The sequence below is a fragment of the Solanum dulcamara genome, chromosome 5, assembly GCF_947179165.1.
Source record: "Solanum dulcamara chromosome 5, daSolDulc1.2, whole genome shotgun sequence".
NCBI classification, from domain to species: Eukaryota; Viridiplantae; Streptophyta; class Magnoliopsida; order Solanales; family Solanaceae; genus Solanum; species Solanum dulcamara.
Window position 1 is genome coordinate 62,577,156 of NC_077241.1, and position 14,754 is coordinate 62,591,909.

The following is a 14,754-nucleotide window of genomic DNA, read 5'->3' on the forward strand; positions in this document are numbered from 1 at the left end:
TAAAAAAAAATAAAAAATTTGTAACTCCCCACCCCCTCATTTCCCCCTCTATCCCGTTGGCAGCCCCACCATCTTTTCCCCCCAATTTTTCCCTTTATACACAACAATCAAATATATACATGAAAATCCTTCCACAAATAAAGATCAATTTAAAGTCAAAACAATATATTCATAGCAATCAAAATACTATAAAAAAATTGAGCAGAGCAAAAAATGAACATAAAAATTCTCCCACAAAATTAACAGAAATGTACATCAATTTAATGTAGAAATCAAAGTCAAGTTGGAGATCCGCTCAAAAGGGTGGCAAGAAGGTAGAGGGCAATCAAATTGTTGTGGTGGCCAAAACAAGAACGATTATGACGTTGCTGACAATTCTGGTATAAATGGCAATGGAGCCAATGATACGCTCAAATTATACCTCCCTAAAGAAGTATAAAGCGGTCGTTGATCAAATATAGAATCTAACGAAGGTTAGGGTCGATCCCACGAGGAATATGGTTTAGACTTTAGATCAATCATTTATTATTTGCTTTAGTAATCAATTTATTTTCGTAAAGAGAAAGGGGGGATTTTTATAAAAAAAACTATCAAATCAAACATCAACGAACACAAATACGGTTTTAATGTAGTTTAAAATCAATATGAAGTGAAACTGGGATTTTATGTGTTCTCCATTAATCCTTAACTAAGTAGACTTTTTTTATTAGTAATCTTTTCCTAGTATGTTACATGTAGAATCGGTAAGTTAATTTTCCCTTAGCCCTTGATCAAGTAAATAAGTGAATTTCACTACGCAACTTGATTCGTCTACGAGTGTATGTTTTACTAGTTCTTACCAATAATCCCATATTTAGCTATCCCTTGATCCATTCAAGCTAATTAGATAAGGATGATTAGCCCCAAATATCGTTGTTTAACCCTTTTTTTCCATCCATTACCTCCTTGATCCGGCAAGTAAGGATAAGGCGAGTTCTAACATTGGCCACCATTAAAAAGCAATCAAAACAAAGGGGAAAATAATACATGCATACACACTATTCAAGAATTAGTTTTTATTAAGTTCTACGTCGTTAATTCCTCATGGTTCCCACAACCCTAGTTGTAAAGTTAGCTACTCATAACTACGTAATCACAATCAATAATATTTATGTTAAGAGCAATCATGAACTTACAAAGTAACTTTGAGAATCCAAAATCTTCAATAGAATCCAAACATAAAATATAGATAACAAAAACCCGAATTCAAGAATAAAAGCTCAAAAATAGTTTAAGCTATATTCTCAAACCCAAAAACGTGCATAAAGTAAACTAAACCTAAGGAGTGTATTTATAGACAAACAATCCTAAATAAATATGAATTTAGAAAACATAGGAAACCTAAAGTCGTTTTGGGTCTACGGCTCATTTCTACGGATCGTAACAACTTAGACGAGTTGTAAACCAAGCTCGTAATATTTCACATTACACTGAGGAATTCTTCTTTTTCATGACCACTCTCTATGACTCTTAACTCTGAGGACGACTCGTCAAATGGGGTCGTACACACTGTCCTTTCTTCATCACCTGAAACTTCAAGCCACGAGAGTGTTCTATGACTCGTAGGAATTTAGATGAGCCGTAGAACTTACTCATCTTCTTCACTTTGCCCTCATTCTTTCATTTCTTCTTTGAAGACTTCTCTTGATGACTCATAAGGTTGAAAACGAGTCGTTTATTTCACTCGTAATCTTCAATCGAACTTTTATTTTTCTCTTCAGCCTTTTGACGATTGATACTTACGACCCGTATAGATAACGACGAGTCATAGGATGAGCCCGTAGATACCAAAAATTCCTTCCTTCAATGCTGTGATTCCTCAACCATCTCTTTGACTTATTTTCCTGCAAAATAAGCACAACTAACATCAAATATGCTAACAAATACTTAGAAGACATACACATTTTTTAAGTTTAAAGCATTAAAAGTGTCATAAATCCATAGTACATCAACACCCTCAACTTAAAATGGTTGCTTGTCCTCAAGCGACACTACTATACTACAACGACACAATGCAAAACAAGATTAAGGATGTACAACAATCATAGGCTTATTAACTCCTGTCCCTTTCCAATTTCCATCTATGATACTATTGCAACCATTATTTCAAATCAAACTAACTTATGTGGATCAACGCTAGACACTTCAACATCAATAGACAAATTAGCATGCCAAAAGCAACATTCACCATTTTCATGACTATTAAAACAATGCCACTTGTGCCCTCACTAAAAAGAAATCCCTTTTTCACTCGTAATTTGCAAATATTCTTTAAAAATCAGGAACGTGGAAGACACTCACGATCATGAAAGAAATTCAGATTTTTATGCACAATACCAAAGGCTTGCCCTTATTTTCAATACTTGAACCATTGAATTAGGATCACTATAGGACTTTTTTGGATTGTAACGTAGGCTCGGGGACAGGTGTGGTATATTTAGATTTTAGTGACTTTCGGACCTCCTTAAACACTACATTAGCCTTGAGTTCACATCTTACAACCCACAATTCATTTCACTCTTTTTCTTCTCTTTTTGCTTTTGCCTTAGGTGAGGCTTTTTTTGTTATTTTCATAATATTTTTCTAATGCTTTGTTCTTTTCAATTCTAAATCTTGGTAGACCATTTATTCTTATTATCCAAAACACCTTTTTCTTTCTTTTCACACATCTCTTTTCAAACCTTTTCTTTCTTTGGTTCTCTTTTCTCATACCCCTTCTCTTCTTGCTTTCCTCTCCTAATATCCACCCTTAATGTAGGCTTTTGGCCTGAGTTGCGGTGCACATTATCTAAGGAGGGACTAGGGCCAAAATGAGAGATTACAATTAGGATTAGGGGCATTTTGAAACACGTGTTTATTTGATCAAAAAGGTCTTTTAAAAGCTCATATCTTTAGTTCAAAGGGTAAAACAATGTTTGATTGGTTCTTTTAAGGCTAAGTGGACTGATTCAAAAATAGCCTATTATCCTTTCCTAATCAACAATTCAATTATCACAGTACGATCAACGGGCAAGTTCTAGATTGATACAAATAGTCCGAACACACAAATACTTCACACACACTTGGTATCAAGTTTTATGGTCAATCATCAATCTTGAGTTCATGTTTCAGTCTAAGTCGTGTGTTAACATACCAGTTTACATCATGTCACACAAAGATCCTATATAGTCAATTTATCAAAGAAATAGTCACAACATTCCAAATAAAGTTTGGAGGGGTGTATTTGTTTTTGTTTAAACCTTGTAGCCATCATGCCATAGATCCCTACTTTTATTTCACATTCACATCCTAAACATGTCGGTTCAACATAAATTAAAAAGATCTTATGGGGAAAAAGAACACAGACAAGAAAACTCCAAGGATTAAATCGAGTGTCTAGGGTACACAAACTTTACCTAAATACTCGTGCATTCATTCATAACCACCCCACCCTTAATTAAAAAGCCTTGTATTGTCCTTAATGTAATACAACAAAAAGTAAAAAGTACGAGGGATAAGAAAAAAAAACTTGTGGCGTATAAGTGCCAAATTCTATATGGTATCATCGGGGTCCATAGTTGTGGATCCTGGTGCTGTAGTATATGGCACTATGGAAGTCTGTGCATCATCATGAGTGTCAACGCGTGAGCTCGAAGCTCTAATAGCACGCTGCCTCTCCTCCTCTTGTTGTATCTCCTCGGTTACTCTAGATGCTCGAGTGGCCTCCTCAATATCATGGTACTCCTTCATTTTTATTTTCCTTTCCTCATCCTTATCTAAAGTTTCATCCTCAGTATGGGGCCGTTTGTATCGGACTACCTCGGGTTCATCATCTGCAAACAAATCAAACAATTGTGGTGGCTAAATAACAGGCAAAGAAAATGGTATAGGGGCTGGTGTAGCCAAGGACGTGACCTTCGCACTTAGTACTCCAATTGGGCCTCAGTCTGTGCCTGTCGCTGCATCAAAGTATGTAAGGCTTCAACCGAGATGGTGACCAAGTCTGTGTGCAGTGGATGCGGCATACTAGTAAACGGGACTGTTGAGGCAGTCTAGGCAACCTCTAATAGCTCCATGGGAGATGTCTCAAGGTTTGGGGCAGCTGCCAAGTCCGCTTGCACAGGCGGCTGAACATGCTCAAACTCAAGTAGCTACATTGTGGGAAGGGGGAACGTTGTTATCCCACTGGTTTTGTATTATCTTTAATGAGCCCCAGGTAGGTAGTCCTGTTCACTCTAATCAGTCAGTCGACCCCTGCAATCAATAAAACTATAGCATCTCGACACAACACAAACACAAGGTAGGGGAAAGGTATTGTGGTGTTTCGCCGAATAGCCTTCTCATGGATCTCATAGATGATGATCTTCACACAATCAGTCTCATACCCAGCCATTAAACTAGCAATAATCATAGCTCAATCCGGAGTCAAATGATTGTCTGCATTTGTCGGGCAGAGACGATGGCGGATAATGGCCCACTAAAATTTTACAGCAAAATTCAAAGATGCTTTCTTGATCGAAATTAGGTGTGATACCCAATCTACTGCTATGACCTGCACAGCTATGTAACCTACTACACATCTAAGTATCTCTCTTCATTGCATCGGGTCCTTCATCATATTTTTATCTCAAACCACCTTCATTTTCTGATCGAACTCTACCGTTGAGGTTGCCGGTGGAGAGTTTGGGACCTAGAAGACCCTTCAGACTATCTCCTCTAATCAACTAATTAGGATCTCCCAGACCAGTGTGGTCAAAAGTACTGGCTGCTCTAGCTCCTTTGCTTTGGAAGGAGCCAACTATTTGATTGTAGTCGCATATAAAGATAGAACTCGCAGACCATGTTATTGTTTTAACTCCCAGGGTGCTCAACATGGAACAAGTCATGAATCTCAAGGACTACCTCTAGCCTGGTTTTGATCATACGCGGCTCCTCAGAAATGGGTCTCCTTCGATTCTGACGATCATTTCTCTCTTGCCCCATTCTGTAAAAGTCTAGTAGCCCTGGAACACACCACTTCTTTGGTTTTCCTCTTATGTGGACTGGTATGGAGGGATACTTGGGAGTCGACTTGCCCTTGGGGGACACAGATCCTGAAGCGGATAGGGGTACGGAGTCGTCATCACTCTCATCCGCCTTTACTGAATCTCTCTCGTTAGAAAAGGAGGGTGTGGGTGCTGCAGATGTGTAGGGAGGGGAGGAGTCTCTGCTTGGTTCTGGTAATGAGTCAACTTGCGTGGAGTGCTTTGATTTGAGACGTCGAACAAGCAGTGTCTTAGATTCATTTTGAGTGTTCCTCCTCAGATCCCGTATTATCGACGTCTGTTGGTTCATCCCGTATTTGTTTCTTTAGAATCTCTACAGCTTCTTTTTGCGAAATTAGGTTCTTTCCACCACCTTTCTTCAGTATTTATTTCGGAGGAATTGTACCTATAAAGGGAGAGTTAGGACACAAACATAACAAGTAAAAAAAAAGAAACAAAATAGAAAGTAGCTGTTTTTGGTTCTATAAGGGAGAATCTATGGGTCGCAGTAAAGTCTACGGCCCGTAGACTCAACTAGAATTATACTTGTAGGTTTTCAGTATCTGAAGTTTGTTTGTGAGAGGACCTTACGACCCGTAGAAGTTTCTAAGGATCATAAGGTTCAGTCATAGACTCAGTGTTATGCCATTGGGTTTGGGTACTTGAATTATACGAGTCAACCCTACGGATCGTAGACAAGTCGTATCATAGGATTTACTCGTGCAAGTTGAGTGTCCAAACACTTAGCCACTAGAACTTTATCATTTTAATTTGACAAGTCCAATTTATGATCCATAGAAGATTCTACGACCCGTAATTAGACTCGTTACACTTGTTGGTGAGAATATTGAAGAACTGATCTTGAAGTCTTCATTAACGAGGGGTAACTACGACAGGTAAACTTTTCTACAACTCGTAGAAAACTCCCGAATTAAGAAACTTCAAGGTCAGTGAACATCACAATTTAAAGCATAACAAAACAAGCTTAATGACCCTTTTTTATTCAATCGTTCGATTTTAAAGAACACATGCACCACAGTCCCAGTGTCCCAATTGACATATTATTTCAACGAATCAAAACTACACCCTCAAAACACCCAAAATCTAGACATTGGCCAATTCTATTGACGAGTCTAACCAACGAGATGTAGAAGAATCTACAAGTCGTAAGTAGACTCATATAGGTCATTACATATGAAGTCTCCACAACTGAACTTGAAATCTCCTTGATGAAGGGTAACTATGCCTAGTAGAGTTACGTACGACTCGTAGAAAACCCCCGTCTAAAGGAAATTTCAAGTTCATAGGGTGAAATTACAGCGACGGTACAACAATAAAAAATTAAATTACCCCATAATGTATCAATCAATTTGTTTAACCATAATTTCATTAAAAATACAGAACCCCAAGTCTCACATCAATGCAATAAATGAATTTTGAAATCTCAAAAACCCTAACTAGGCAACAACTGTTTCTCATAGTCCCACTACACTATAATCAAGTATGATATGGTTGAAAATAAGATAGCATGGGAAGATGAACTTACCACAAATGAGGAGCAAAAACTAGCATGATATTACTGGACTTTGAACTAGGATATTTAGGAGTGAGACTTCGTTAGGCTCCAATGGTAAAGGATATTACTGTGAATTGGTGTTTGAAGAAGGTGGAAATTAGAGAGTTTGGTGTAGGAGGTGCAAAAACAGGGTCATTTGGTGTAAGTAAAGGTGGAGGTGATGTTTGAACTTCGTTGCTTATATTTAATTTAACATGGGTCGGGTCAGGTGTTTTAGCTTACGAAGTCCGCAAAATAGGCAAGTTACGACTCGTAATAATTATTACAGGTCGTAGACTTGCATCGTAAATTGTCTTAGAGGAAATGAAACATACCTGGAGTCCACGAGTGTAGGCTATGAGTCGTAGAAATTTCTATGGATCATGGAGTACAATCGTAGACTTAAAGCTACGTCATGTTTTGAATTTGGATGTTGTTAAGTCAAGTTTATGAGTCGTAGAATTGTCTACTGCCGTTATAAATGGCTCGTGTGTCACTCTGAGTCCTTTTCAGTTTCCACTATTTTAAATTCGACAAAAGCACGTACTCAACCTTTGGCCTATTTTTTTATGCTTTTTGTGACTCTAATTTAACACGGACCCTAACAAAGTCTATGATATCTAAAAACTAACAAGTAAGAATAGAAAAAGATAAACATAAAATAGACTAAATGAATAACAAAGTAAATTGGGTTGCCTCCCAAGTAGCGCTTGATTTAACATTGCGGCATGAAGTAGATATGCTTAGTTACTCAGACTTCACTAAGCTTCAATGCTTTCATGGTTTTGATTTCATCCTCTGTGCCCATGTATTCTTTGATTTATTGTCCATTTACTTTGAACTTCATACCATCTATCTTTTCTAGCTCGACCGCACCATGTGGAAAGACTTGACTCACTATAAGTGGTCCTAACCATTTTGACTTGAGTTTGCTAGAAAATAAATGCATCTTTGAGTTGAAAAGAAGGACCAAGTCTTTGGGTGTAAATGTTCGTTTTTCAATCTTTTGATTATGGTATTTCTTTATTTGCTCTTTGTACAAGGCTGCGCTTTTATATGTATTTAGGCGAAACTCGTCAAGCTCATTTATTTGATTCATCCTTTGTTTAGATGCAGCATCACAATCAATGTTCAATTTCTTCAATGCCCATATAGCTTTGTGTTCCAACTATATGGGCAGATGAAAAGATTTTCCAAAGACAAATTGATAAGGCGACATACCTATGGGAGTCTTGAATGCAGTGCGGTAAGACCATAGAGCTTCATTAAGCTTCCTTAACCAATCTTTTCTATTTGCGCTCACCGTCTTTGCAAGTATTTGCTTGATTTCGCGATTGGAGACTTCAACTTGTCCACTAGTTTGTGGATGATAAGGAGTTGCTACACTATGTCGAACCCCATACTTTTCAAGTAATGCTTTGAACAATCGATTGCAAAAGTGGGAACCTCCATTGCTGATTATTGTCCTTGGTGTACCAAATCTTGAGAACATATTTTTCTTGAGGAAGGCGATGACACTTCTTGCTTTATTATTGGGAAGTGTGACAGCTTCTACCCATTTAGACACGTAGTCAACCGCAACGAAGATGTATTTTATTCCACTCGAACTAACAAAAGGCCCCATGAAGTCAATTCTTTGTACGTCGAACAATTCAATGACTAGAATAGGAGCGAGTAGGAGCTAGTGCTTTCTTGAAATTCCTCCTTCCCTTTGACAATGATCACAAGATTTGGCGAAATCATGAGCATCTTGATGAATTATTGGCCATTATTACCCACATTGTAAAATCTTATAGGCTGTTCGGATACTACTATGATGGCTCTAATGGGCGATGAATGGCATGCTTCCAAAATACTCATCATCTCTACTTCGGGTACACAGCGATGAATAATCCCATCGACACAAACCCGAAACAAGTATGGTTCATCCCAAAAGAACTTTTTCACATCGGATATGAACTTGCGGTGTTGGTGAACATTCAAATTGAATGGCACTATATCACTTACCAAATGGTTAGCAACATCTGCAAACCATGGAATTAAGTCATGTGATACTGCCAACACTTGTTCATCCGGAAAGGTGTCAACTATCTCAACTCCATCTTCCAACTTTAACATAGCCTCTTCTTCAAGTCTAGAAAGATGGTCTGCAACTTGGTTTTTCGTTCCTTTTCGGTCTTTTACTTCGAAGTCAAACTCTTGTAACAGTAACACCCAGCGAATAAGTCTCGGCTTGGCATCCTTCTTTTCCATGAGATATCTCCATGTTGCATGGTCTGTGTGCACAATGACTTTGGTGCCCAACAAGTAAGATCTAAACTTCTCGAAAGCGAACACTACGGCAAGCAACTCTTGTTCAATCACGGTGTAATTTCTTTGAGCACCATTAAAGGTTTTGCTAGCATAGTATATGGGATGTAGAATCTTATCGCACCTTTGTCCTAATACTACGCCAAGTGCTACTCCACTTACAGCATACATGATCTCAAACGGTTGCTCCCAATTTGGTGTAATGATAATTGGAGTCGATACTAACCTTTTCTTCAACTTTTCGAACGATTTTAGATAGGCCTCATCAAAAAAAAACGTTGTCTCATTTTCTAATAGTTTACATAAAGTATGAACTATTTTGAAGAAGTCTTTGATGAAACGGCGATAAAATCTGGTGTGTCCCAAAAAGCTTCGAATTCCTTTGACGGAGATGGAAGGGGGTAACTTTGCGATTACCTCAATCTTTGCTCGATCTACTTCAATGCCTTTGTTTAAAATCTTGTAACCCATCATTATCCCTCTGTCACTATAAACTGAAACTTCTCCCAATTGAGAATGAGGTTACACTCTTCACACCTTTTTAGTACATCTTGGAGATGAGTCAAGCAATTATCGAATGAGTCACCCACCACTAAAAAATCATCCATGAAAACTTCAATTGTATCTTCCACCATGTCTGGAAATATAGACATCATCCAATGTTGGAAAGTCGCCGGCGTATTACACAATCTGAATGGAATCCTTTTGAAAGCGAATGTCCCATATGGACATGTGAAAGTGGTTTTCTCTTGGTCTTCGGGTGCTATAGAGATCTGATTGTAGCCCGACTATCCATCAAGAAAATAGTACCATCCTTTGCCAGCAAGACATTCTAGCATTTGATCCATAAAAGGCATTAAAAATAATCTTTTTCAGTCCATGAGTTGAGCTTGCGATAATCTATGCATACTCTCCAACCGGTGACAGGCCTCATTGAAATGAGTTCATTCTTTGCGTTTGGCACCACAGTAATACCACCCTCTTTGGTACATATTGGACAGGACTTATCCAATTACTATCCGTGTTTGGATAAATAACTATAGCATCTAACCACTTGATGATCTCCTTTTTGACTACCTTTTGCATAGGTGGGTTGAGACGTCGTAGATGTTCAATGCTTGGTTTGAAATTCAGTATGAGTTGGATTTTGTGAGTACATATTCCCAGTGGTATGCCTATGATGTCGGCTATGGACCATCCTATTGATCTTTTGAAATGCCTCAAGACAGATTTAAGAGCTTTGACTTGATTTTAGTGAAGATCGGAAGTTATTATGACTGGCAACATGTTATTGGGTCCCAAGAATGCATATTTCAAGTGAGATAGCAGCTCTTTGAGTTCCAAAGTTGGAGGTTCCTCGATAGATGGCTTCGCGGGCCGAGTTGCTATATTCTTCAAGTCTAAGTCTAGTCTCTTTGGTGCGTGATTGAAAGACCCAAGTCCATTTAGTGCACAAAAAATCTCATCATACTCTCCAATGTGATCTTTATCAAAATTCATGATGACAACAGCTAGAGCTTCAAAACCCAACCTCTCTTCAATAGGTATTTCTGGTTGCAAATTGTCGACAACATCAATTACGAAAATAACTCGTATATCATTATGATGCTTCATTGCTTGGCATAAATCAAAGATCACCTTTTTATTGTTTAGTCGAAATTTTAGTTGGCCAGTTTTTATGTCTACCAAACCAAATCCGGTTGCCAAGAATGGTCTATTCAAAATGATAGAAACATCAAAGTCTACCTCGCAGTCAAGAATGACGAATTCGGCAGGGAATATGAATGATTCGACCTTTAGTAGAACATCATAAATAATGCCCACGAGCTTCTTCACAGTATAATATGCCATCAAGAGTCGCATTGACGTCGATTTAGGGGCTCCTAATCCCAATTGTCAGAACACTGATAGTGGCATCAAATTAGTGCTAGCACCCAAGTTGCATAACGCTTTTGCAAAGTTGAATACCCTAATGGTGCATGGTATGGTGAATCTGCCTGGGTCTTCTTTCTTCTACACAAGAGAGTGAGCGGTGATTGCACTATAATGATACAAGTTATCATTCAGTTCAAAGCTTACCACTTTCTTCTTTGTGACAAGCTCCTTCATAAACTTGGCATAACCTGGCATTTGTTCTAGTGCCTCTATCAAAGGAACATTCACCAAAAGTTGGTTCAACATAGAGATAAACTTAAGGAACTTTCCATTTAAGGCCTTCTTCTTCAATCTTTCTGGAAAAGAAGGAGGAGGTCTTGGTATTGGAATTGGAGTTAGAGTAGCTTCTTTTTCATTGCCTTCTTTCTCACTATGCTTTGCATCTCTTTTTTCAGGCTGTTTGGTGCTTAGCTCTTCACCTACTGCTTCTTCCTTGCTTTTTCTTTTTGTTTCATCCTCACTAACAGTCACATCGTGTGCATCATCCTTAAGTTCCGACATAGGTAGATCTATTGTTTGAATGCTGTTTCGAGTGGTCACAGTCATCCATTGCCCGTCGTTCTTTAGATTTTGCATTGTATTACTTGGGAGAGTTCCTTTCCGATGTGGATTCAACGATGACGAGATCTGCCCTAATTGTTGCTTAATAAGCTTAATGGATGTAGAGTGTGACTCAACTTTTTGATTCATTCCGGAAAGATCATTGCGTATCTCTTTAAGATTATCCTCTGTTGTTTCATACTTTTTCATCACCTTTGACATGTCTTCGATTCTTGCAATTTAGGATCCCCCATCTCGATTTTCGGGAGGGATGTATGTACCACTATCGTTGTTATCTCTCTTTCTCCAATCACCTTCTCTGTCTTGCCCGCGGTTACGATCACTGTATCCATTTCGATTGTAATTGTTCTCGCAATTGTAGTTTCCGCCACGATTGTAGTTGTTGTCGCGGTTGTAATGGCCCTCTTGATTGAAGTTGTTATAGTTTTGACCTTGATTTCCTTGACCTTGGCGCCAAGAATCCTAGTTAGATGCTTGGGCGTTAGTCCAAAAAAACCCACTTGATCATTCACATAGAAAGCATCTTTCTCATATCTGTAATTGTCATAACTTGATGCCCTACCTTGATGGTTGATTGCATTGATTTTTTCTACTCCCATGCTTTTGAATGCCAGCTTGAATTCAGTTTTTAATTGAGCGAGCTCTTGTAGTATCTCTTCGTTTTGTATGTTGAGACCTTGATTTGTGCGAACAGAGAAGGAGATTTTTGAAGTTTCTGTATCCCTAGTGCTTCAAGCTCGGTTGGTCTTTGTAACACGATCAAGTCCCTGTGCGGCCTCTTGGAAGGTGTAGGCCAAAAATGTTCCGCCGGTGATGGTGTCTGCGATAGATTTTCTATTGTCATCAAGTGCGCGGTAAAATAGCTTAAGAAGTGACTTGTCTACTATTCTATGATTTGGCACGCTTCGTAGATACTTTACAAATCTCTCTCAAGCTCCACAAATTGACTCTCCAGGCAACTGTTGGAAATTATTGATTTTGTATATTAGTTTCATCTTTTTTTTACAGTGAAAAGTACTTCTCCATGAATGCCTTGTGTAATTCATCCCAAGTTGTGATAGAGTTGTATGGGAGTTCAGACAACCAAATTGAAGCCTCATTGCAGTCCTATGACATCCATATTTAGGCCTGGATCGTCGTCACTGCTTTGACAAATGTACGCCACATTCTAGAGATAAATGTGCGGATATTCAGATGACAATCCAGCAAACAGTCCTCTATTATGAAGCATTTAAATCAGCCCGTTTGTGATGCTAAACTTGGTTTCCGGTGGCAATGAAGGTAACACAATAGCACCCGTATTTCTGATGGTGTCAGGATTGACCCCATAGTTGTTCCATATGTCTAGTTGAGGGCGTCGTCTGGGTGGAGAACGTTGTCTTGCTATTTGTGGATTTTTAGGAACGTTTTGTGGTTGATGTTGTGGAGGATGTTACGGTGCGTTGTCGTATTGCTCCCTAAAATGTTTTGTGCCATCACCAAGTTCATTTCTATCGTTGTTATTATTGTTTTTCACCATTCTACGTAGTGCTTTGTCAATTTCGGGGTTGAATGAAATTAAGGGAATTCCTTGACTTCTCGTATTTGGCATACACTAGGAATCAAAATCTTTTTCAGCATAAATAAAAAGAAAAATAACGTAAAATAAGGAAATAATGACTTCAAATCAAATAATAAGAATTAATCTAATCTAAAAGCCAAATTCTCGGGCAACGGCGCCAAAATTTGATATGCTCAAATTACACCTCCCTAAAGAAGTATAAAGCGATCGTTGATTAAAAAAAATCTAACGACTGTTAAGGTTGATCCCATGAGGAATATGATTTAGACTTCAGATCAATCATTTATTATTTGCTTCAGTAATCAATTTATTTCTGTAAAGAGAAAGGGGGATTTTTATAAAACAAACTATCAAATCAAACATCAACGAATACAAATATCGTTTTAATGTAGTTTAAAATCAATATGAAGTGAAACTAAGGTTTTATGTGTTCTCCATTAATCCTTAACTAAGTAGACTTTTTTTATTAGTAATTTTTTCCTAGTATGTTACTTGTAGAATCGGTAAGTTAATTTCACCTAAGTCCCAGCTCGTAATCTTTCACATTGTACTGAGGAATTTTTCTTTTTCACGACCACTTTCTACGGCTTGTAAATCTAAGGACGACTCGCCAAATGGGGTCGTAGACACTGTCCTTTCTTCATCACCTGCAACTTCAAGCCACGAGAGTGTTCTACAACTCGTAGGGATTTAGATGAGCCGTAGAACTTACTCGTCTTCTTCACTTTGCCCTCATTCTTTCACTTCTGCTTTGACGACTTCTTGACAACCCGTAAGGTTGAAAACGAGTCATTTACTTCACTCGTGGTCTTCAAATTAACTTATATTTTTCTCTTCTACCTTTTGACGATTGATACCTACGACCCGTATAAATAACGATGAGTCGTAGGATGATCTTGTAGACACCAAAAATTCCTTCCTTCAATGTTGTGATTCCTCAACCATCTCTTTGACTTGTTTTCTTGCAAAATAAGCGCAACTAACATCAAATATGCTAACAAATACTTAGAAGACATACACATTCTTAAGTTTAAAGCACTAAAAGTACCGTAAATCCACGGTACATCAGCCAACAAAAAAAAGCAATGACAGAGATAAGGAAGTGAAGTGTACTGAGAAAAGAGAGGAAGAAGAACAGTGTATGACGGCGACGGCAGCAAACTGGTGGTGTGGTGGAGGAAGTAATGGCAAAGACGTGAGAAAGAAGAAATATTTTTATTTGTAATGAAAAATGCCTAATTTAATACCTCTCACGCACTTAATGAATGTGAATCACAAACAATGTGCCATGTAGGCAAAAAATGTTTAAATGGTTCAAATTCCGGAGTGTACATATGTTCAATAGGTACAAAATCGAGTTAAAATGTCTAAGTGACTAATGCAGACAAATTTAAGGGACTACAGATGACTTAAGCGTATAATCAATTCAGAAAAATGCAGGTGAATTATTGAGATGTATAACGTAGGAATATATGAACTAAATGGCTAATGGCCATTAAGGTTTTAAGTCATATAGCGCATGAATTTATCTTAGTTTTTGTAGCCATTTTTTTGTTTTGTTTATTGTTTAAAGCTCATTTGGTCCTTTTTTTTTATCATTTAGGTTCTGTCCACGCAATTGGGAAAGCAAAAAACAAAATTTATCGAAATTTTATGACACGAGTCATCTGGCTTCCTTTTCGGTTTTAAATGTTTTTGATAAATAACACTAATCTCCAATAATTGTATTAGACATTTTGGGTCTTAATGAAAGGAAAAGGCATAAATTTGAGAAACTAATAAATAATATG

The 14,754-nt window shown here is 37.9% G+C and overlaps 1 pseudogene; it reads right to left on the bottom strand.

The window, feature by feature from the left end:
* Positions 1-7,417: 7,417 nt before the first annotated feature.
* On the bottom strand, positions 7,418-10,770 carry LOC129890656 (uncharacterized; annotated as a pseudogene).
* Positions 10,771-14,754: the final 3,984 nt, after the last annotated feature.